The sequence below is a fragment of the Lathyrus oleraceus genome, chromosome 6 (assembly GCF_024323335.1).
Source record: "Lathyrus oleraceus cultivar Zhongwan6 chromosome 6, CAAS_Psat_ZW6_1.0, whole genome shotgun sequence".
Lineage (NCBI taxonomy): Eukaryota > Viridiplantae > Streptophyta > Magnoliopsida > Fabales > Fabaceae > Lathyrus > Lathyrus oleraceus.
Window position 1 is genome coordinate 139215488 of NC_066584.1, and position 23320 is coordinate 139238807.

The 23320-nt window shown below is 34.4% G+C and overlaps 1 long non-coding RNA gene across 3 annotated transcripts; it reads right to left on the minus strand.

Moving 5' to 3' along the window:
• Positions 1 to 674: 674 nt before the first annotated feature.
• On the minus strand, positions 675 to 9423 carry LOC127096708 (uncharacterized). 3 transcript variants are annotated; one of them, XR_007792773.1, is made up of 3 exons: positions 9113 to 9423; positions 8086 to 8848; positions 675 to 2606 (listed from the first exon to the last, which is right to left on the minus strand). It is a non-coding gene; the product is annotated as an uncharacterized LOC127096708 (long non-coding RNA). The 3 variants fall into 3 exon arrangements; XR_007792774.1 differs by lacking the exon at positions 675 to 2606 and adding an exon at positions 2623 to 3213; XR_007792775.1 differs by lacking the exon at positions 675 to 2606 and adding an exon at positions 2624 to 3186.
• Between the last annotated feature and the right edge of the window lie 13897 nt (positions 9424 to 23320).

The window sequence follows — 23320 nt, forward strand, 5'->3', positions numbered from 1 at the left end:
ATTAAAAGCTCACTGTTCACACTTGTCCCTTCAAATCAGAATTTCATTTTGCTTCACTCTTGACTCAAACTCAAATACTCCATGCCAAGACTATCAAGGCATCATCAACCCTCCTAGTTCTCATTTTGATTAACATCAATAAATTATGTGCAAGGATCACAGCTAAGAGAAGGGAAATAATGGGGTAGGTCGTCAAGATGAGGGTCCAAAGGCTCAACTGAAAATTTCAGGGAAAGGAAAAGGAATTAAGCCTTCATTTTGTTTTAGTTATTATAAAAAATATTCATACTTATCAAAATAACTAATAATTGTATGTGGTATATCATTAATCATTTATCATGTCATTCTACTGTCTATTTATCTCTCTGAAATAAATAAATGTAGTACAGTTAATAGTATTTCACTGAACTATGAAAACAAGTGAATAGAAATGCAAATTTTCTGCATAAGGAGAGAGTACAAATATTTATAAATTAATACTGTTTTCTTTATATTTCGTTAAAAACAAATTAAACATAGTAAAAAAATTATCATATTCAAATATTCAAATAAATAAATAAAATTATCATATTCAAATATTCAAATAAAAAAAATTATCATATTCAAATAAATATTTATAGGATCAAATGGGCATATACAAATAATACAATGTGTAACAAAAAAACAAATAACCCAATGTGAATATTTATGAGAAACAAGAATATACACCGCCCGTGTAAAATATTTTTACACCGTCAATCAATTAGAGACGTGCATCCCACCAAATCACACGTTTAACTTTAAAATACTGATATGATAGAATGTTATAATTCTATTGGATGATGGTATAAAAATAGGGATAATACTAACTTGTGCCCCAGGGGCACAAGTTAAGAACCAAATGAAGAAATGTTATCTTGGAAATTGTGGATTGACTTTAATAAAAGTATAAAATTAATTTTTTAATTATTTTTTCTAATACAAACTTTCTATAAATAACTTTCTTAACTTGTGCCCCTAGGACACAAGTTAGCATTACCTTAAAAATAGTTTATTCTAACAATGCACTTCCTTTGATCTCTATTTATTTAAGATATATTTTCCATCTCACTTTTCTTTTGCGTGAAGAAATGCAAATAATACAAATTCAAATGAGCACGCAGAAAACTAATCCACCAATCTCCTTGATGATCGTGATACCAAACAAAATGAAGTCGGTATCATAAAATCATAACCCTTCCTTACCTTCCTTTTCAAAAAAACAGGGTCCATAAAAGGAACATCAATGCATTAAACCAGAAATCAATGCGAGTAAAGTCTTAGAACTGCAGGATGATAGTACTATGTTAGTCCTAGGCTCATAAATAAATCATTACAGGTTATATTGGTATCAGCCAGTATAATTTGGGATACTCAATAAACCCTATATATATATTTCTCCAAAACTTTATAAAATTCCAAAAATGTCACGTTCGGAAGTTAGCTTTTGGACGCACCTTGAAATTTTCGTAGCAAATTCAATAGGTTTTGCTAATATTTCACATTTCCTATGGATATACCTACGGAATTTTTTGAAAGTTCAAAATGGAACAGGTTGTATCCGGAAGTTAACTACCTGTGACAAATTTTCTGCAGATTTTACTCTGGAATTGCCTGCAAATTTTTATTTCGCAGAAATGCTTGAAGTTTACCATTTCCTGCCGATATAGTATTCGCATTTTAACTTCAGGACAAACCCTTTCAGTCATTTTCAAAGTGAAATCATTCGAAGAAAATTTATAGATCGCATCCGGAAGTTAACTTCCAGACATGAGCATTTTTTTTAGGAGAAATAAGTGTAATGAGTATCTACCTATAATTTCCACCTTACCTATCCATCTTTTTTTTTTGACAGCCCTTATCTATCAATCTATATTTTTAAAGCATTATCTATCTATTTATTTTGTTATTAAATATTATATTAGGTTTAAATTTGATTTTCGTTCCACTAATTTTTGTTTTGTTTTTTTGTCCCAATCCCTACGATATTTAAAACAGTCACTTTAATCCCTAGTGAGTTTTTTTTTGTTTAATTGATGCGACAAATTTCTAGTGATTTGGCCCTGTGTGACCTGCCATAATAAATCTGATGTGGAATATTAATTGCTGACTCATTAAAACTGAATCAAAAAACAACAAAAATCCAATGAAGGGCAAAACTAGCAGAGAAATGCAAGCTCTTATCTCCTTAAACTCTTATTCTTCCTCTTCACAAATTCCCTATTCCTATTCCTTATGTCACAAGGAAAGAAAATTATTTTTGGTAACACCAGCCAAATGCATTTTCGCAATTTTCCATATACCAATGTATTTTCCATCTTCTATACTATACAGTACCATGTTAATCAAAACAAGTTAGCCATTATGGAAATGTCTTTCCTTTCTGATTCCTACTTTCCCACAGAGATGTTGGTAAACGCGAGATTAATATAACTATTAATTACACATCTGTTACTAACATTTAATCCAAAACCCACCCTCCTCAATCCTCATAAAAGAAAGAGAAGAGCTATAGTAATTGAATACCAGTTACCAGACAAGTGATTAAATTTGGATGATGAGCAACACCTTTTTCTCCATGACACACCCTGCACACATAAAAGCCCACTAAATGTTCCTTAATACTTATAAATAAATGTCCATACATTGCAAGAATGCAAACAAGGCATCATTTCATGCATCAGAACACAGCCCACAGCATACACCTTTATTAAGGATAAAATAAGCTGAGTTTACTTTCCAAGTTAAGATTGCATACGAAGGTTTGTCCATTGCATGCTTAGATTTAACAACATGCAATGGACAATGGAAAAGGATTTCAATTTTTAGAAAAAAATGTAGAATACATAAACTTTGCAGCCTCGTGAATACAAGCCCCTGAATATAAGAAAACCATAATTTGCTCCAGATATAAAATGCCTACCAAATGTTCAGAGTATTCACTTGGACAATGGCTTACAAAACCCTCAGTAATCTATCTATTTGCAAAAGTAACCTACCAAACTCTTTGGAAATCCGTACAATATAAAGTCTAATAATGTTCAGCCTGAATATTTTTAACTTCACAAGTTGAATTGAAGATTTATCTCTCGGCCCTTTTAATAAGTAATTTGCATCAACTTCAGATTTTCAGATTTTCAAGAGTCCAAATCCTCTCTGGCACTCCCTCTTCAACAATTGTTTTACAGCATAAGTCTTTGATGTTGGATTAATCAAACAGTGGAGATATATAAAAAGAGGAAAGAAAAAAAGTCATGAACAGAATTAGCACACCAAACTCGTCATTGTTCGTTAGCCTTTAGCTACAAGTGCAATGCCTACAACTGCTGCTTATATGACCTCTATCTATGATCAAATCTTAAATTCATACTCTAATTTGAATAAAAAATCCTTACAAGAGTGCATTTGGTTAGGGTATTCTTAACAAAATAATAGAAAACAAAATTCACCCCTTTGCTCCCTTTTCGATGAGAAGATAGCATATTAGAGAATTATGAGAAGTGTGTGGAGTTGAGGAAAGTGGTTGAAATGGGTGAGACTTGTGACTGATGCATATCAAAGCACTTAGGGAACCCTCCCTTAAAAGCTAACTATCAAGAGGGAAGAACCAAGCCGCTTAAATACTCCACAGAGTATCCTATTCCTATACTACTCCACATGGAACTTGGGCACCCCATAAAGCACATGGAACGCAGACAATGATTGGAGAAAAGATTGCAGAGGTGTACGCTGATAAATTAAGGTTTTTTGTTTGAGGTGAGTCGCACCCCATAAAACAACAATATTGATTACCGGCCCTAGCACCGTAAGTTCGCAAACCACATTCCCTCTGGCCAACTAGCTCTGCCCTCAGAAGAGGTATATCGTCAAACTAGCTTCATTGTATCTTTTATGACAATCAAATTTCTTGCACTCGGATGGAGACCTGTTATTAGGCAGTAAAGGGAAATCAAAAGTGTGGAGAGTGTATAAGTGAAGGGCAAAGGGTAAAAAGGGAAACAATGAGAACTAAGAAGCCACGGCTGATGTGGCAGTTAGCTATTGATGTGATGAGAAAAAATAGGGAAGAAAAAGGGGGTGTAACCTCTCCTAGTGATTAGTTTGTTATTGGTGACAGAGAGGATATTCTCTGAGGAGCTTTGTTTAGCTCTGGGATTTTGGTGTAATAGCTGAGGCTCACTGTTACATGCAGTTTTATATTGCAATTCTACATTTCTCCATTTTATTCACTCTTCTAGTTGTTTTTCCATTGTAGAATTCAGTTGAGCTCTAAAATTTGGCACGACCTACCGAGTACTTAACTCATACTACCACAAATGACAGACCGGTTGGAGCTGTTGGTGAATGAACATTCTGATGAATTTTGCATGGCGGTGACAAGGTGGATTCGTCATCTTTTGAAAGTGACGATCAAGTGGGACGGGTTACATGAGCCAAGACCAACTTCAAGGTTCAGAGTACGCCGGACGATGTCAAGGTGTGATTGGCTAAGCTCAACATAGACGGGCCAATAATTCGTTGGTTCAACTTGCTTTGCGAAACGGAGGATCATTTCACATGGCTTAGGTTGTAGCAAGCTTTGATTGAACGTTACAGTAGTCACAAATTTGATAATCCATTTGAAGAACTGTCAGATCTGAAACTAACAGTAAGCATGGAAGCTTACATTACGGAATTCGAACTTATTTTATTTCAGGTTAGACGTTTACCATAGGAGCAATACTTTGGGTTGCTTCATCGGTAGTTTGTGTCTAGGACTACGCAGTAGGGTTTATGCATTTAACCCTCACACTCAGATCATGAAAGTGGCCATAGATCTAGACGCTAAGATGTAAGCAGGGGATTGAGGACAATGGAAACCGCATATTTCTGGCAGTTCATATGGGTCTAACCTATAAATATATTGGTCACCAACTTACAGAAATGCTGTTGGGTGGAACTCGTCGGATCATTCAAAATCAGTGGACTCGGAATATGGATCTGAGTCACAGCCCAACTCTAAATTTAGCATCTCAATAGGGTCCAACCGAAAGGGGGCAGCATCCTCTCTTTCTTCTATGAATTCTAGGCCTGATCGACAGTGAATGCAGCAGAGGTATCAAACACTTACCCTATCAAGAATTGATGGATAGATGATCTAAGGGGTTATGTTTTCGTTATGGTGAAAATTTTACATCCCTTACATCAGTGCGCTAAAAAACAATTGAGATTATTGATGTTGGGAGATGAAGACAGGACCAGAGGACAAGTGCTTGATGAAGTAGAGGAACATAAAGAGGAACAAGAGGAGGCCATTGATTGCAGAGTAATGGCTATGTTGGGTTGACAAGTGATGGTGGAGAGGAAGCCAAAACCATAAAATTGGGAGGTCAAAAGCGGTCCCTGTTCTAGTTTTGTTCGATAGTTGGGCTACCCACAATTTTATTTCACCTCAAGTTGCAGCAGCTTTGGAGCTATCAGAAACATCAACCAGGGAGTTTAGTGTTCGTTAGTGAGATGGACACAAAGTCACAACTAGAGGAAAATGTTCAAATGTTTGAGGTTCAATTTGGTGATTTTGGGTTGAAAACTGATGGTTTTGAGTTGGACTTGGGTGGCTTGGACATGATCCTTAGAGCTAGATGGATGAAAAAATATGAGAAGATTTGTTGGATTGGGATGAGATGACAGTCAGTTTCATGCATTGGGGGAGACAGGTCCGATTAGAGGGTCACGCTCAAGAGAGGCAAGATGAATTGATCAGTTTTAATTCTTTTCAAGGTTTCTTGAGAGCTGTAGAAATTGGGAAGGATGAAGGCTTGGTTAGGAGAGAGGGACGGCAATTAAATCGTGACCAACACAGGGTACTTGAGGTGCTACACCACAGTTTGCCTGAAGTTAACGAAGAAATCACGGGACTTCCTCCCAAGAGAAGCATTGAACTTGAACATGTGATAGAGCTTCAACAAGGAGTAGGGCTGGTAAATGTGAGACCATATTAGATACCCACACTTGCATAAGATTGAAACTGAGAAGCAAGTTGAAGACTTTCTGCAGCAAGGAGTGATATAACACAGTCCAAGTCCTTTCTCACTCAAGTCAGGTAATATCAGTAAAAAAGAAGGATTCAGCTTGGAGAATGTGTGGATTATCGGGCGCTAAACAAAGTAACCGTTGCAGACAAATATCTCATGCCAAAAGTGGATGATATGAGATGATCTCTTAGATGATTTACATGGGGCTTGTTTCTTTTCTAATTAGATATGAAGTCTGGTTATCATCAAATTCATATGAAAGAAGAGGATGTACGCAAAAAAGCTCTCCGGACTCACGAAGGGCACTATGAATTTCTGGTGACGCCTTTTGGGCTGATGAACGCACCTGACACTTTTCAATCGGGTGAAAGCGTGTTGGATTAGCCAATGGCCAAACCACTGAATGTTAAAGGAGTAAGGGGGTTGAACAAGAAACTAAGAAAGATGAGTTGCTCCATAAGGTGGTGAGAAACTAAGAAAGATGAGTTGCTCCATAAGGTGGTGACAGATTTATGATAAGTCTAGTTTTTAATGTCATTTAAGATTTATTTTCGTCGTTAATGCACCACGTTTACTTAGTTTTATTTCTGTTTTACTAACTTTGTGTTGCTTTTGTTTATTTCAGGAAAACAATGAAGAATGAAGATTTATAGTCTGTATTCAAATAATCAATATCAATTGGGTGGAAGGAGTAGCTCAACTGACTTGACACAATTGAATTAAGGGTTAAAAGGAACTTGAGATCTAGGATTCAAGTCCTAGCAAGGGTGTGAATATATACTAACAATTAACCACTAACAATTTGTCATGTGTGAAAATCTATGAAAAACGGAAGACAAAACAAATCAAATTGGCAAAAAGTCAGTGAGAATTACAGCCAGCCCGAGTGGCCATTATGGTCGTAATTCTCATGGATACACAACCATTTGAAATACATAAAATGAGCACAAGGTCGGTGAGAATTACGACCCACCCGTGATAAATATTACGGCTGTAATTCACATCACTCCCAGCCCGTAATTCTCATTACGGTCCTAGTCCTCCCAGATGTCTGTTTTCTTTTTATTTCTGTGTATCTTGTTGGTTAAGAATTATTCAGTTCCCAGCCGCTTTTTAATTAATTCCCACTTATTGCAAGGTTTAGAAATGTTAAATAGCACGTAATTTCTTATGTGTGGGACATAAAAAATCATAGGAAGCAAAACAAAGAACAAAGTTTTTACGCTTATGCTTGTAGATTTTTAGAATTCTTCTCTGAAATTTCCAATTACTGTGATTTTTAGAATTCTTCTCTGTAATTTCCAATTCAGTAATTCCAGGTTTTACTGTTTCTTTATCTGTTTATTTTACTCATGTTTGCGTTTATCATTGCCGTGTGTGAGTAGTTTCCCAAGTATAAAGGGTATGGTGCAACATTGGTGGTGGTGGTGGTGGTGGTGAACCGTTTGTCTAATAATATGTGCATTTCATACTTCTCAAACATCCGTACACCAGGAGAAGTGTAGCTGTTGTGTTTGCTAAAGAGGTAATCTGTTTACAAGGAATTCCTCAATCCATCCTATGTGATAACTTTTTTAACCAATAACTTATTCCTCATTAACTATTTAGTACTTAACACGCCAGTACAAAAGCAAATTTCTTACCACAAATTCAATGGCAAATTGAAGATAAATCAATGGTTAAATGAGGTTGGTAATTGGTTAACAGAAAGTTATGTGAAGTGTGTGTCTGTGTGTCTATCATTACTCAAACGGATAGAAGCCAGGAATTAAAAAAAACAACAAAATATAGCAGAGATAAAATACAAGGTAAAGTGGATCAAGAAATTAGAATAAATTAGTTTTTAAAATACTTGTAGTATCTCGGCATGAACTTATGCCTTTAAGTAAGCACAGAAAATAAACAGAATGGTGATAAAAACAAACTAGATTTCATGTCTTTCCAGAATCAAAACCATCATTCAATTCAAACATTCAGCATTCGACATTAATTGACTAGATACTTCAAGTAGGCAAAGCAATTTGATGAGTAAAGGTATGATCTGCATAATTACCAGGGCAAAGTTCTTCGAAAATCATTACTGAATAATCACATCTGAATTCCATCCAGAGCCGTGAAGATAAAAAAGAAACGCCATAGACACAGAGCCCATTTGGTATAAATCTACCGATGGGGCATCATTTGTGACAGTACCAGCTATCAAGAGTTTTCAAGACTGAATTCTCCCCATCCACTACTGTTTATTATGTATTTATCAACAATGCCAAATTCCTGATTCTGAGCAACCCGGCCGGCATAGTTCTCGGTTGAAATTAGGCCCTCTTCAACCTCCGGTAATAAATAACATACCAAGGCCACAACCAAGCAGCACCAGAAAAGTTCTAGGCCACTTTTACTAAGAACCAGGCACATTTCCTCTGTAGATATGATGATTGAACAGCCAGAACGAGGATAAATATGAGTTTCCAGAGTTGGCTTCCGAAATTTAGTTGGAATATCATCCGCCACCAGTGTTCCGGAATGCTGAAAGCTCTCTGCCCATTTTACCATCCTGGAAGAGAATTTCACAGCAATGATTGGTTTGGTTATATTCTAATTATTGTCCTCCTGCGAATGTTGGTTCTTGTCTGTTGCATCCGCCGATTTCTACCTTTCAATGCTCAAAGCTTTCTCCGCATCCAAATGAAAATCAACTACCACAAAACCATAGCCTTCTCTTTCTAATGAACGTTAAACAACCAAATTTACGGAAAACACCCTCGCTCAAGTTCATCTCTTCGGTTCCATTTTGACAGTTTACTGACATACAGCAACATCTATAACATAACGACATTTAATACAAAGAAAAAAACAAGCATTTCATTCAAATTTCCAAGCAAACAAACATCATCAAAGCAAGTTAGAAAACTCTTCATATTGACAAAAACATGAACAAGCATTGGAACAGTGATTTCATCAAACACGTAAAATGCATGATCAAAGTTAGTAACTAACGCAAAACCCTAAAAACTACGCATAAAGATGATTAACATGAGTAGTTCAATGTGGTGATTTGCGGCAAAAAGAGTGATGTAGCGAACCTTCCGGAAGATCGAGAGTGTATTCTGTAAGTTGAATTGGAATTGAGTAAGGGAAATGGTGCGCGCAGCGAGCGGCGATGGAATCGTCGAAACATGAATGGAATGTGCGAAGGAAGTTTGATATGAAAGCAATTGATACATTAGGAGGATGAAGAAACAATGGTGAAGAAATGGAATATGAGTCGGTAGCAGTGTTGCGTTTGTAGCTGGGAGTGGAGATCGGGAAGTGAGATACACTTTTGCAATCAAGCAAAAGAAGAAAAGAAAAAAAAAACCAAATAGCTAGTTTATCATTTAGAATAATTTGGAGGATGATTTCAATTAGATGAGAAAATGATATGGGTGTTCAAAATCGACCCGACACAATAGAATATTGCAAATTAAATTAAATTGTAAAAAAATTGCATTTGTTTCAGATGTGTTTTGGTCATTTTTTTAAATAAAATACGCAGTTTGGTTCCATTTGCGGTTTGTATTTTGAAAACCAAACAAAATCAAATTAAACTGCATTATATTACAATTCAAATTTTACTTATCCGACATATACAATTTGTGTTCAAGTTTGTTTATGTCAAGAAGAAAAGATGTTGGAGACCAAGGAAAAGAGGTTACACAATTGGTCGCCTAATTTGGGTACCTCCAACAACCGGGGAGTTATACTATATGTGGATGTTGTTGACAGTTAAGAAAGGACCTATAAATTATAATCATCTCAAAACTGTTGAAGGGTATAAACATGCAACTTTTAGAGAAGCATATTTTGCTATGGGCTTTCTACAAGACGACAGAGAGTTCATTGAGACAATAAAAGAAACTTACAATTGGGGTTCTGGTGTATTTCTTTGAAAACTGTTTGTTACCGTGTTGTTATCAGCTTCAATGAACCAACCAGATCATGTATGGCGTAACACTTGGATATGGAATTTTATTTTACCAAAGAATTTTGTCTAACAATCCAGATAATGCTAAATTTATATTCATCTACATACATAGCTTTGTCATTTGTTTCTTAATTTATTTACAAATATATTTCATCTCATCATTTATTTACTATATATTTAGCATTGTCTCGCGAAGAACTTCAACAACTTACTTTGATGGAAATCGAGACATAACTAAAAAAAACAAAAGGAACTTGAAAGACTTTAAACCTATGACATATCCAGATCATTATGTACTGGATTTCCTTGGCAACAGATTGATGAACGACAATATGATGTTGCGGCTCAAAAACTATTATACCAAGATTTGTTTCAAAAGCTAATAGGTATTTTGAAACTCAAATAATTATTCTTTTATTTTAATTTGAATTCATAATTTTTCATATAGATCTACATTTAAAACTAAATTAAATGTGTCTACTTTAATTCGAATTAGTAGATTTGGATAGCTATATTTTTGCAGTAACATGGATGTGTTATTCGAATGCCTCTACTAAATTGCAGTAATTCGAATATTTTTACAATATTTTTGCAGTAACTATAATTTTTGCAATAATTTGAATGCCTCTACTAAATTGCTAGTAAGGTTTTCGTTACTACACCATTATCCATTAATGATACATTACATTCACATCCATGTATTTCATTTTAAGACTTTATCAAGTTGATTTGTATGAAGTTAATTTCTTTATTGCCTTATTACACTATTAGAATTATTGATATACTTAAGTTGCTGCCACTATAATTAAACATACATATATAAACAACTCACATAAATTAATTGTCCATCTATCCAACTTATCACTTTTGGCTTTTGGTATAAATTTGATGTCAGTCTATCCAACTTATCACTTTTACATGATTATAACATCAATGTTTATCCAAGTATAATATAATTCATTTACTTTATTAGATGTCATTTTACTCACACATGACACATTATCTAAAACATTATTACATTATCCATCTTTAATAAGAATTCACCGCATGAACAACAATCTGAAATTATGTTATTGATTCTTGAATTACTCGCATGACATGGCATAAAAACAGTTGTTACTAAATGCATTAATTATTTTTCTATTTGTTCCTTAACTATTTATATAATTTCATCTAAATTGATTCTTTATTTTTACTTATTATTTTCTTTGTTTCTCAATTTTCTGTGATATTAGATGAACAACACAATATTTTTAAGGAGATCATGGTTGCAGTTGCTGAACAAAAAGGAGATGTGTTTTTTATACGCTTTCGGTGGTACTAGGAAGACTTTCATGTGGAATACACTATCAGCAGTTATACGTTCAAACCGTGACATTGTTTTGAACGTGGCTTCAAGTGGAATGGCAAGTTTGCTTTTACCAGGAGGACGGACAACACATTCTAGATTTAAAATACCTTACCCATGCCTAGAATCTTCTATTTGTAACATCGAGAAAAAATCGGACCTTGCTGGGTTGTTGCAAATAACAAAACTAATCATTTGGGATGAGGCACCCATGGCAAACAAATTCTGCTTTGAATCTCTTGACAAATCTTCAAAAGATATCATGGGTATTTATGATGTGCCTTGTGATAGAATTTTTGGAGGCAAAGTTGTTATATTTGGTGGGGACTTCCGACAAATTACACTCGTGGTTCCAAGAGGTGTTAGGTCTGACATTGTACATTCTACAATAAATGTTTCATACATTCGGGACCATTGCAAAGTTTTGTCACTAACCAAAAATATGTGTTTGGGAACTTAGTCACTTTCAACCGATGTTGAAGACATTCATAAGTTTTCTGAATGGATTTTACAAGTTGTGATGGAAAAATATCTGAACCAAATGATGGATATGTTGAAATTCCAATTCCACCCGAGTTTCTCCAAATGATGACTACATAAATTTTTGGTACAACTTACTTATATGAAGATTCAAAGCTGAAACATATGTTTGTGGATTAAGAAAATTTGCTATTTGAAATTATCCGTTATTCTCATTTTACATAACCATTTGATAAGATGGTGAAGATTGATGGAAATTTGATAACAATTTGATTATGGTGAGTGATAAAGCCATGGCATCTCAAGATTCTCAAAGAAAGAAAAAAAGTGAAATTGGGTTGACATTTCTTCAAAAATATAGAGGATTTTGCATTATCCTTTGTTCAGTATTCTATTCCTGAATTATAATAAATAGATGACAACATCTATATAGAGGATTTGGCTGATTCATAACATGTTTTGTATGGTTCAAAATAATTTTAGCATTTTTGATTCAAAAATATAATTTAATATATAAATGCTTTTACTCGCGCGGACGCACAGGTCTTCTACTAGTTTCTTAAAAAATTAAGTATGTGTTTTTTTAAGAAGTATGAGAATTTTTTAAGTTGAATAGAAGTATTTTTTTGGTGGAGTTACAATCAAGCAAAAGAAGAAAAGAAAAAAAAAATTAAATAGCTAGTTTATCATTTAGAATAACTTGGAGGATGATTTCAATGAGATGAGAAAATGATATGGGTTTTCAAAGTCGAACTCACACAATAGAAAATTGCAAATTAAATTAAATTAAATTGAAATTGCAAAAAAATTATATTTGGTTCAGATGTGTTTTGGTCATTTTTTAAATAAAATATGCGGTTCGGTTCCATTTACAGGTTGTATTTTGGAAACCTAACAAAATCAAACCAAATTGCATTATGTTACAATTCAAAGTCCACTTATCTCACATCCAACTCAAAACCTATATTTATTATATCTTAACCTTACGATTACAAATGTTTGCTTTGAGTTTCGGCTTTCTCAAATCTCTCTTATAAGTATCACGCATTATTCTCATCTTCATATCGCCTCTTATACTTTAATCCCTCATCTCTTATGGTTTTTTTCTTTTTCATCTTTTTATTTTTATGTTATTGTTCTCTTTTCCAATTATTTTGTATCGCACATTTATTCTCTAACCTCACATATTTTATATTCTTTCTTTTTCATCTTCTCTAGTATATCATCTCCTCTATTTTCTATTTTCTAATAATGTTTTTGATATTGTTTTATACTACTATTTTATATTTTTTAGTCCATTTTTGTCTAAACTATTTTTTTTTATATTGAATTGAAAGTTGTTGTTCAAATATGATGAATTTTGTTATTATTTGATAACGTATAAATGATTAAACACAAAGATACCTTGTTCTCTATATGTGTATGTATAGCTCAATAAAAATATCGTAAAAAATTGAGTCAACCAAACCAACTCAAATCGCATTGGTTTGGTTTGATTTTATTTCTACAAGTCAATTGAACCAAATCAACTGCGCATTTTTTTCTCTTGCAGATTGAATAATTTTTAACATTAAAATCATCTAAGCCGCATTGTGAACACCCCTTAAAAAAATAATAAAGTCAACACATATATTTTGCTCTTTTAAATGTGAACTAAATTTACAGTCCCTTGATGCAAGGCATCTGAGATTTATAGTAACACAAAGGAATACACATGTAAAGTTGCATTTTCTAGATTGTGAATAAGCTCCACCGCTTCTAACACAATCACTCTCACAAATGATATTTGTATAGCCGGGATCATAACAAGTTGTAATACCAAGTTGAATAGCACGAAGCGTCGCATAGAGTGCATCACCTTCATTTTCAAAGTGAGTGAACCCTGCTATCCAGCTACCATCATGGCCATGAATAACTTCATCGGCTCCTAGACGATATTTGTCTTCAAAAAAGATGTCATCTACATTATTTTTTATGAGACCTTTAGGAGGTGATTTCCAAAGAGCTTCAATTCGGTGCATATATGTATCAGAGCTTAGAGGTTGGCAAAAAGTAATGAACTCATCATGCAGTGTAAATGATTTTTCATAAGTGAAGAGCATTGGGTGCAGCCTGGTGTAGCTGCCATGTTGTCGTAGTGTCGACAGACATTAGTTGGAAGAGAGATATGTAAATAAATTCAGATAAAATGTTGTATCTTTGTAGGAGCTTTGAACCCAAATTCATCTCATATCACAACTAGGATCTCAACCTCTTTGTTTTTTGAGAAGCCAAAAATAATTAAAATATGCATGGATAATCATTTAACGTGAATCAACTCATTTTTATGATTATGGTTTATAAATCAAATTATTTATTAAAAAAAATCAATTTGAAATTCATAACAAATTTAAAATCAATAAATAAATTTTGATTTCAATTAAAATTATCTAATTCAATTTAAATTTTATTCCTTTTAAACTAATATCACTTTTTAAATTCAAATCTTAAAAACAAATTTTATGAGTCTTTAAAATATGTTTTTTAATTAAAAAAATACAACTTTTCTTTTGAAAAAAAATCTGAAAATAATAAAATAATTATTCAAAAATTAATAAAAACTGAAAATAAAAAACTTTATTCCAAAATAAATAAAAAACATTTCAAAAATTAAATAAAAACTGAAAGTAAAAAAAATATTTTGAAATAATTTTTATTTTGAAATAATAATTTTTTATTCTGAATTTTTGAAATAATTAATTTTTCCGAAAAATTCTAAATATTTTTTCGAAAAGAATTTTTTTTAATAAAATATAAAACATTTTCTGAAAAAATTATTTTTTTATTCAAACAAATAATAATTTTAAAAAAAAAATTCTGAATATAATTTATTTGTAAATAGAAAAAAAAATCTGTGTTTTTTAAAAAAAAATAAACTCAGAATTTGTTTTAAATTAATTATTTTATGAAATATTAAAAAATTAACTTTAAAAGAGTTCAAAATATAAAATTGATTTATAATTTGTATACGATGAATCATGAAAAAAGACAAATATATAAATTTAGCATATAATGAATTTTAGGTAACAAATAACTAACCACGTTATTATTATTATGGGTACCAATTTATATTTAGATAACAAAATGAATACTCATATTTATATTTTAGCATTTGAATTGGATTTTTAAAAATGGAACAATTTAGATATTAATTTAGTTAAGAATAACTGATTTTTTGCACCCTCCTAAAAGTAACCACTTGAACAAGTGTAAGTCCTATGTTGTGCAGGTGGCCAAATCCATTCATCATTTAGCCAAGTATCCAAAACTATATGAGGTGTAATTTGTTGAATAGCTTGAACAAGATCAAGTGAGATCATTGATGTCATTGTTTATTGTCGAAACTGGTAAATAAGCGTTAATCTTTCAAATTCAAAATAATTTGGTTATTCACGGGGTCGACTAAATTAATCATAGGGCATGTGCTTTGTTAATTTAGGTTTTTGTAAATGAGGAACATTTCGACAATGTTCTTGATTTGAAAATAACATTCAAAGTTTAAGAGTAAATGCAGAAATATAAAGAGACATTGTAAAGAAGACTTCAAAGTAAAATTGGCGTGAAGATAAATGGCGAAAATGTAAATGATTTCATAAAAATGTAAGAGTATGGTGATCACACGTGCATTCTCTCATCAACTCGTTTCTCAATACACAAATATTTAGAGTAAATTTATGAGTTTTGTACAAGATGGAACATCCTGAATCCTAAACATTAAGACTCTTATTTATACTAATTTGAAATAACTGTAACAAAAATCTCTTATCCAAAAGATGACACGTTTTCATCTGCATGCACTTCGCTATCCATAGCTTTCCATGTGTTCTTTCAAAGAAACAGATAAGACCAAAAACAATTAGGAGCCTTATTTTAATTTACACTCCATCAAACACAACTTCAATCGAAATGCCTCTGTTGAATTACAGTTTGAACCTAAAAATATTTCTAAGTCTCAAACCAACATTTCCCTCTACGCAAGGGGGTTTCTTCGACTAAAAACTTCTTTCTGTCGAAAGAATTATATTCATGTATTTTTTCAGAATATTTACTTTAGCTTTTCTAGCTCATCTCAAACATCTTCTTAGTGTCGAAATTCTAGCTAACAAATTGCCCCCCAAAAATGTCATTTTCGACTGAATAAAGAAAAAAACATTTTTTGAGAACGTTTCGACGCAACAACATCTTTTACTACTATGACATCATGGTTATCATGACCATTTTTTCTCAAAACATGACGTGCACAAAATCCACTTTCATCATCACACTCATATTTCTTAGGAGATCGTGGGCCACGCCAACTGCCACCGTCCACTCAATCATCTTCTAATCGAACATGTGTCCCACGATCATCATTAACCATTTAATGCTCGGAGGGAAACATTCCCTTTTACTCCACTATAAATAACTTTCTTCCACTTCTTTTCCACTTTTCATTCTTTTGAATTGCTCACACTCTCAAACAACAAAAACTCTTCATTTCTCCCATTTCAAACCCAAATTTTCTTCAACAAATCTCCATCAATGGCGTCAACAACAACAAAAAGCTCAAAAGACTCCAAGAAGAAATCAACCCTTGCTCCAGTTCATATAATTCTTGGTCCAACGATAGTGGGAAATCAGCAATACATCCTAGAACCTCCTCCTGAAGAGGAGAAATGCCGTATTTATCAAACCCATGTATTAATCCCCATTTTTATATCTGGTATTAAAGATGCAATTCTAGGTCCTTTACCAGATGTAAATGTTAATCCTACAAAACTTAAGGAATGTTTCCCAACATATCATTGTAACAAATCCATAGCAAGTAGGAAGAAGCCTAAGGATAATAATGAGGTTACCACTGCTAAGCCAAATGCCATAGTTGATAACCAAGCCAAGTCTTCGACTAAGCCTATAGAGAATCCCATAAACTCAGGCTATATGAATAACTTTAGGGTATTTCGCTCTTTCCCTTTATTCAAAGATGTCAAAGATTACCTATCCTGGCTAACCAAAGTAGAGAAAAAGAAAACCCAAGTCTGGAAGGATATGTGAATCTTCGACATGATTCAACTATCGAAGGTTGGGTCTGGATATAGCCAAGCTATGTTAACATTTTCCTTGTATTTTTGGGATAGTAATCATAACACCTTTCACCCCCCTTGTGGGATGATGACCCCAACCCTCTTCGACGTAACCGCAATTACCGGTCTTCGACCAACATGACAAACCTATGACCCCAACTTCATGGTTGAAGACATTATTGGCTTCGGTGGCAATCGAGCCACTTTCACCAACTACATTGCAGACTACCACAAGAAGGACACTAAAGAAGTCTCTGACATAGAGCATATTATATTCCCTGCACTTCGGCTATCGCGGTGTGTTTTCTGCTCGAAGTCTCTTCAAGTAGCAAAGAAATATTTGCCCATGGAGAACCAGTTGCATGTCGGGCACGGACTTTATCTTAGCCAGATGATCCTGGGTTGTATTTATGAATCCTTAGGAGAAGGTGTTGACACCCTCAAGAGATTTCAACATGGGTCGAATCTGCTACTTTATGACACATACTGGTTACTTCAACTGTGGCTCAATGTCATTTTCAAAGTGTTTTTTCCAATATCCAACCCCATTAATGAAGAAGTTGATGAAATTAAAAATAGGAGGGTCGAAGGAACATGCCTCACCCAACTGAATCCCAATGACGAAGGGCTTAGCTTGCAGAAAACCTTTACTTGATACGTGATGATGTAAGCCAAGCGCTACAACTTCATCTTTTCTATGGCCCTCTCCGCCAATAGGATCTATGGTCCAGAGTGGTTCACCAGAAAATTCCCCCTCCTTCGAAGGACCAAGAGGCAGAATCTATGGCCATATGGCATGCATTCCTCACGCCCAAGCTGATCTCCACAAGACTCAGACCGTCAAATAACCAATTTGTTCTTATTAGTTATCAGCCAAATCTTGTCTCTCGACAGTTTGGTCTTAACCAGATCCTACCCAAACCACTTTTCGCCAAGAAAAATGTTGTCATCCTCTACAACATGGTCCATACTGAAGCTGAATGCATCGAGGAAATGGAAAAATATTCTAGCATCACACAATTTACCCATGTCCATCATTCTTTTATACTCAAGAATATGATAACTGGTGGAAGAATTACTACTCCACAGAGATGTTTGATGTGGCAGCTTTTACTCAACATCTAACAAATATGTTTGCTTCTGTATAGGAAAATACCAAGAAAGGTACTTTGACTCATATAAAGGAAATCCAAGCATTCCTAAAATACTTTGAAATTGCCTACAGATCTGATGACCTTAGTCGAACCATCCACGAAGCAGTGGTTACTTTGAGAGAAAAATTTATGAAGAACCTCCCTGATTTAAAATTGCCTTTGTATGTTAAACCGGAACACAGGTATGAGTTGGATTTCAAACTTCACAAACTAAAATTCTCTTGACTACCATCTCCTGATTTCAGTATGGCCTTCAACCCTCCATTTCCAGACTGGTTCGTCTGTGGGGATTTTATGAAAAATCTTCGACAAGACTCTCAAAAGCTTGTGAAACAGGTGGTTCCGACTAAGCATACTTTGGACAGTTTCAAAGGACATCTTCATATTGGTATAAAGGATGTTCGCGTAAAGTCCCCAATATATGAAGGTGTGGAATAGGAGGTTTTTTGATTTACTTGTTCTCCCAACAATTTCTCGACTCCCATTTTTACTTGTGATAATTGTTTTGGATTTTTTTCTCTCAATTGTCGAAAGGAAACCATCACCAAAAGGTCCTACAAAGAAAACCATTGTGACCAAAGATGGAGTCAAAGAATAAGAAGAAGAAGCACCCACAAAAACAACAACAACAACAAAGGTATACTTTGTATATTGTTATTATTTCTCTTGATGTATTATCTTCGTATTTTAATATTTGAGATATTTCTTTTTAGGCAAGTCAAAATCCACCACCAATACCAAAGAAACGAAAAGTCAAGGAACCCCAGTGCTAGTAGTTGAATCAAATGATGGTAGTCTCTCACCAGATACCTCCAAACAAGCCAAGAAGAAAAAGAAGAAGGCGAAGACCTCTGATGCCACTTCTCAACCAAAAGTTGTTGCCACCAAGGTTCAACCCAAAAAACCTTTTATTCCAAAGGTGTTTGAGGTTGATCTTAAGCCCGTTGCTAAGACTACTCCTGAGCAGCTTAAGCGCGATAACTCCAACCCCGGATTTGAAGGTCTTAAGGTAAAAGAATCTCACCTCATTTTTCTAATTTATTTTATTCCTTTTCCTTTTGACTACTCATCATGGCTTAATTTTCTTTGTAGGGTGGCGTGGAAGGTATTTGGAAATCAAGTGTCAAACAAATTATTCCTATAAGCATCAATGACCCCTCATACCATCCCACCAACACTCCTGCGTATCATCCTACCAGCACTCATTCATATCATCCTGCGTCCATTAAAGATTCGAAAAAAGGATATACAGAGGAAGTTTGTAAACCCACTGAAGAACAATGATAAATTTCCCCACCAAAAGCAACTACCTAACATTCTCAAACAAGTGACTCCAATCAAGATGAAGAAGAAGAACATCCCACCATCGAAGTTCAAGAAGACGTAAATATGCAAGAGGCGGAAGAAGATGTCCAAGACAAATCAAATGATGCTTCGCCAAACATTATTGACCAAGTAGAAGATGTCTCAGATGATGAGAAAAAACAAGATGAAGATCGCTATATGTTAGACATCCCCCTAGTTGATGATCCAAACGAACAAGAAGAAGGTGACGAAGAGAATGATGCCAATTATGAGGAAAACTCAGGTGAAATGCCTGAGGCTATCCAAAATTTTGACGCTGCCAAAGAATTGAAGGCTCCTTCGACTGGTAATACTGCTACTCTCTAGAAGGATTTGAAACATTAAAATTGAGTAAGCCAGCAAAATACCTTAAGGTAATCATAAGGGCTAGAGGTAGTTCGAACTACAAATGCTCCAGCTCCCCAACTGTGTCTGGTGGCCGCTCTGTGAGCGAGTCTGCTGATGATCTCCTCAAAAGGATCAAAGAGAAGGCTTTCAATGTTGATCTGCTTCAAGTCTTAGAGAATGATCCTTCTGTCTGTTTTGGGATCAAGGACCTTCTGAAGCGAGTCGACATCCTAACCACCTCTCTAGAAGTCGTAGACGTCATCATGGAACTTGGGCTATTGATTGATAAAATCATTGTACACCTCCATCGCATCAAGGACGCTTCGACTAAAATTCAGAACAAAATAGAAACACAAGCAGTTGAGTGGGAGGCTGCCACTGAATCCACCACCAAAGTTACTGAGTTGGAAACAAGTTATGAACAAGATAAGACGGAAGTCAAAACCTGTTATAGCAACATCACCGTCCGGGAACAACAGATTAAGGACCTGCAAACCAACATCAAAAAGGCCAAAGAGCGCATAGAGAAGATTCTAAAGGTTGTCCGCGATGAACTTAACAAGGAAATCTAGGTGGGGATACATCATGTTGAATGGGCCCAAACTCTAGAGAAAGAGATTAGCACTTTGGCCTCCAACATGTATGTGTTCGAATGTTGCTTAGGGCTTTCGAAGTCGAAGTATGAGTGCATGAAGGTTGCTCTTCCCTTCTAGTTATCTTGTTGTAATTGTTTGAACTTTTTATTTTGACTGTTGAATTTATGATGTAGTGACTTAGCCATTTTTGGCATTATGTAATGACTTTATTCATTTTGGCATTTAATCTCAGTTACCAATTTGACTTTGATTTTGCATATGAATTATTCTGTTAATATTTTAACCTCCTGAAGCGCATACCTATATTTTTTCAAATATTTCCTATTTACTCTCAGGATTCTTCGATCCTCAGCTAACTCTTCAATTTCATATGCATCATTAGAAAAACTTGGATAATTCGGAAAGGGCCTTCCCACTCTGGGGGACCATTTACCCAATGCTTTATCTTTTAGATCCATAGGTAAAATTATTTTCCACACTAAGTCTCTAGTCGAAAATGATTTGACCTTAACCTTTTTATTGTATGATTTTTCTACCCTCTTTTTCTGTCTTTTCAATAATTCTAAGGCATTCAACCTTTCCTCGGCTAAATCAACTAGTTCGTCCAACATCATGTTCCAATAGTATTCATATGGGATTTCATTTTTCCTTTGAATTCTAGTTGATTGGAGATAAATTTTGACCGGTAGCACTGCATCATGCCCATAAGTCAATCGAAAAGGTGTAACATTTGTGGCCTTTTAGAGGAGGTTCGACATGCCCACAAAATTTGGTCCAATGTCTTGTGCCAATTCCTTGGATTTTTCCCGCATGTTTCTTTATCAATATAATTACTGTTAGTTCTATGTTTTTATGATTGCAACAATTTTTGTAAAACATGTTTCATTTGGGAAAACATGTATCATAACTTAATGTTGAACAGTGTGTCATGACATCTTGATCAACTGTGTAGCAGGTGCTGCTTATGTTCCTTGCAGACTGATATCCTGATAGATGTTATGACATTTTACACCAGTACACCTGTATAGGTATGCAAGTGTGAATCCTTGAAGATTTTATTTTAAAATGTGAGATTCTGGATGATTCTAGTTCTCCCATATGTGCAGCAAATCAAGTATGTTTTAGGAACAATGCAAATTTGATTTGATTTCATAAAAAGGATATTTTGTGACTTTTTAGGAAATATTATAGATTTATTCCTATTATTATGGATAAGATCTTGAAACTGATTTACAAGATAATATTGGATCTGATTTGAAGAGTCCAATCCCATACTGTAAGAGTCTATTTATAAGGACTGCCTAAACCTAAATTGTTAAGCAATTGACATTGAAGAAACCGTATGCACAAATAAGGGTTTAGGGTTTTGAGAGTTCCTTAGGTTTTAGTGTTTGTTTGTATGTCCCTCATGTATCTTTTGATGCATAGAGGTTGACTGATTGTACTTGATTTTATATCAAGTTATTATTCTCACTCATGAGCTTTTAAGCAAAGAGTTAAGTATTGTTCTTGGTAGAAGCTTTTAAGCAAAACCAAGTATTGTTTATTGGAAGTGTTCTTTGAGTGTTTTTAATTTGTTATCACTGTTGTATGACTGAAGGGAAGTGAGAATAGTCTCATATCTAGGAGAGTCTTAGATAGAAATTCCACGGGTAGTGATTAGGTGAGAAGTTGTAAAACCAGAGGTTATTTAGAACTTCAAACTAATACTATTTTAGTGGATTTTCTTCCTGGCTTGGCAGCCCCCGGATGTAAGTGACGTTGCACCGAACTGGGTTAACAAGTGATTATGTCTTTTACCTTCTGCAATTTAATTATGCATAATTACTATTTTGGTAAAAGTATTTTTGTCGGTCGATGATGTCTTAACATCTGTCTTGACATTGTGTTCGATTATTTTTTGTTCTCATATTTGTAAGTTATCTTGTTATTGTGTTTTGATCAGATATCAGTGTCTCGATATCTCTTAGGACATCTGATATCTGCATACTAGAATTTCAATTAGTATCAGAGCATGCATCTTGCTTTGTTTCTGGGTGAGATCTGGGAAAGATACTTTCTGGTACCATGGAATGAGGTTTTGTTAACAGACCACCCATCTTAGATGGCACCAACTATGACTATTGGAAGGCATATATGGTGGCATTCCTAAAATCTATGGATAGCAAGACTTGGAAAGCTATCATTAAGGGTTGGGAACATCCTATTACGAAGGACAAAGTTGGGAAGGCTACTACTAACTTGAAACCTGAAGAGGATTGGTCTAAGGAAGAAGGTGAACTGGCTTTTGGAAACTCCAAAGCTTTGAATGCTTTATTCAATGGAGTTGACAAAAACATATTCAAGTTAATAAACATTTGCACTGTGGCTAAAGATGCATGGGAAATTCTCAGAACCACCCATGAAGGCACATCTAAAGTGAAGATGTTTAGCCTTCAGCTTCTCACTACCATATTTGAGAATCTAAAGATGAAAGATGATGAAAGTATTCATGATTTTCACATGAATGTTATTGAAATTGAAAATTCATCTTGTGCCTTGGGAGAGAAGATGTCAGAATAAAAGTTGGTTAGAAAAATTCCTAGGTCCCTACCTAATAAATTTGAAATGAAGGTCACAACCATTGAAGAAGCCCAAGACATTAGCAACATGAGAGTAGATGAACTTGTTGGGTCACTCCAAACTTTTGAATTGGGTATTGGTGATAGATCCGAAAAGAAGAACAAAAGCACATCTTTTGTATCCAACAGTGAAGATGGAGAGGACCAATGTGACTTGGATACTGATGAAGGAATATCTAATACCATTGTGCTACTTGAAAAATAATTCAGTAGGGTATTGAAGAGATTGGAAAGGATAGGAATACCACATGTCAAGAATATCTCATATGACATCAGTAATAACCTTGATTCTCAGAAGAAAACAAGAACCAAAGAGAAGTCAAATCAAGGTAAA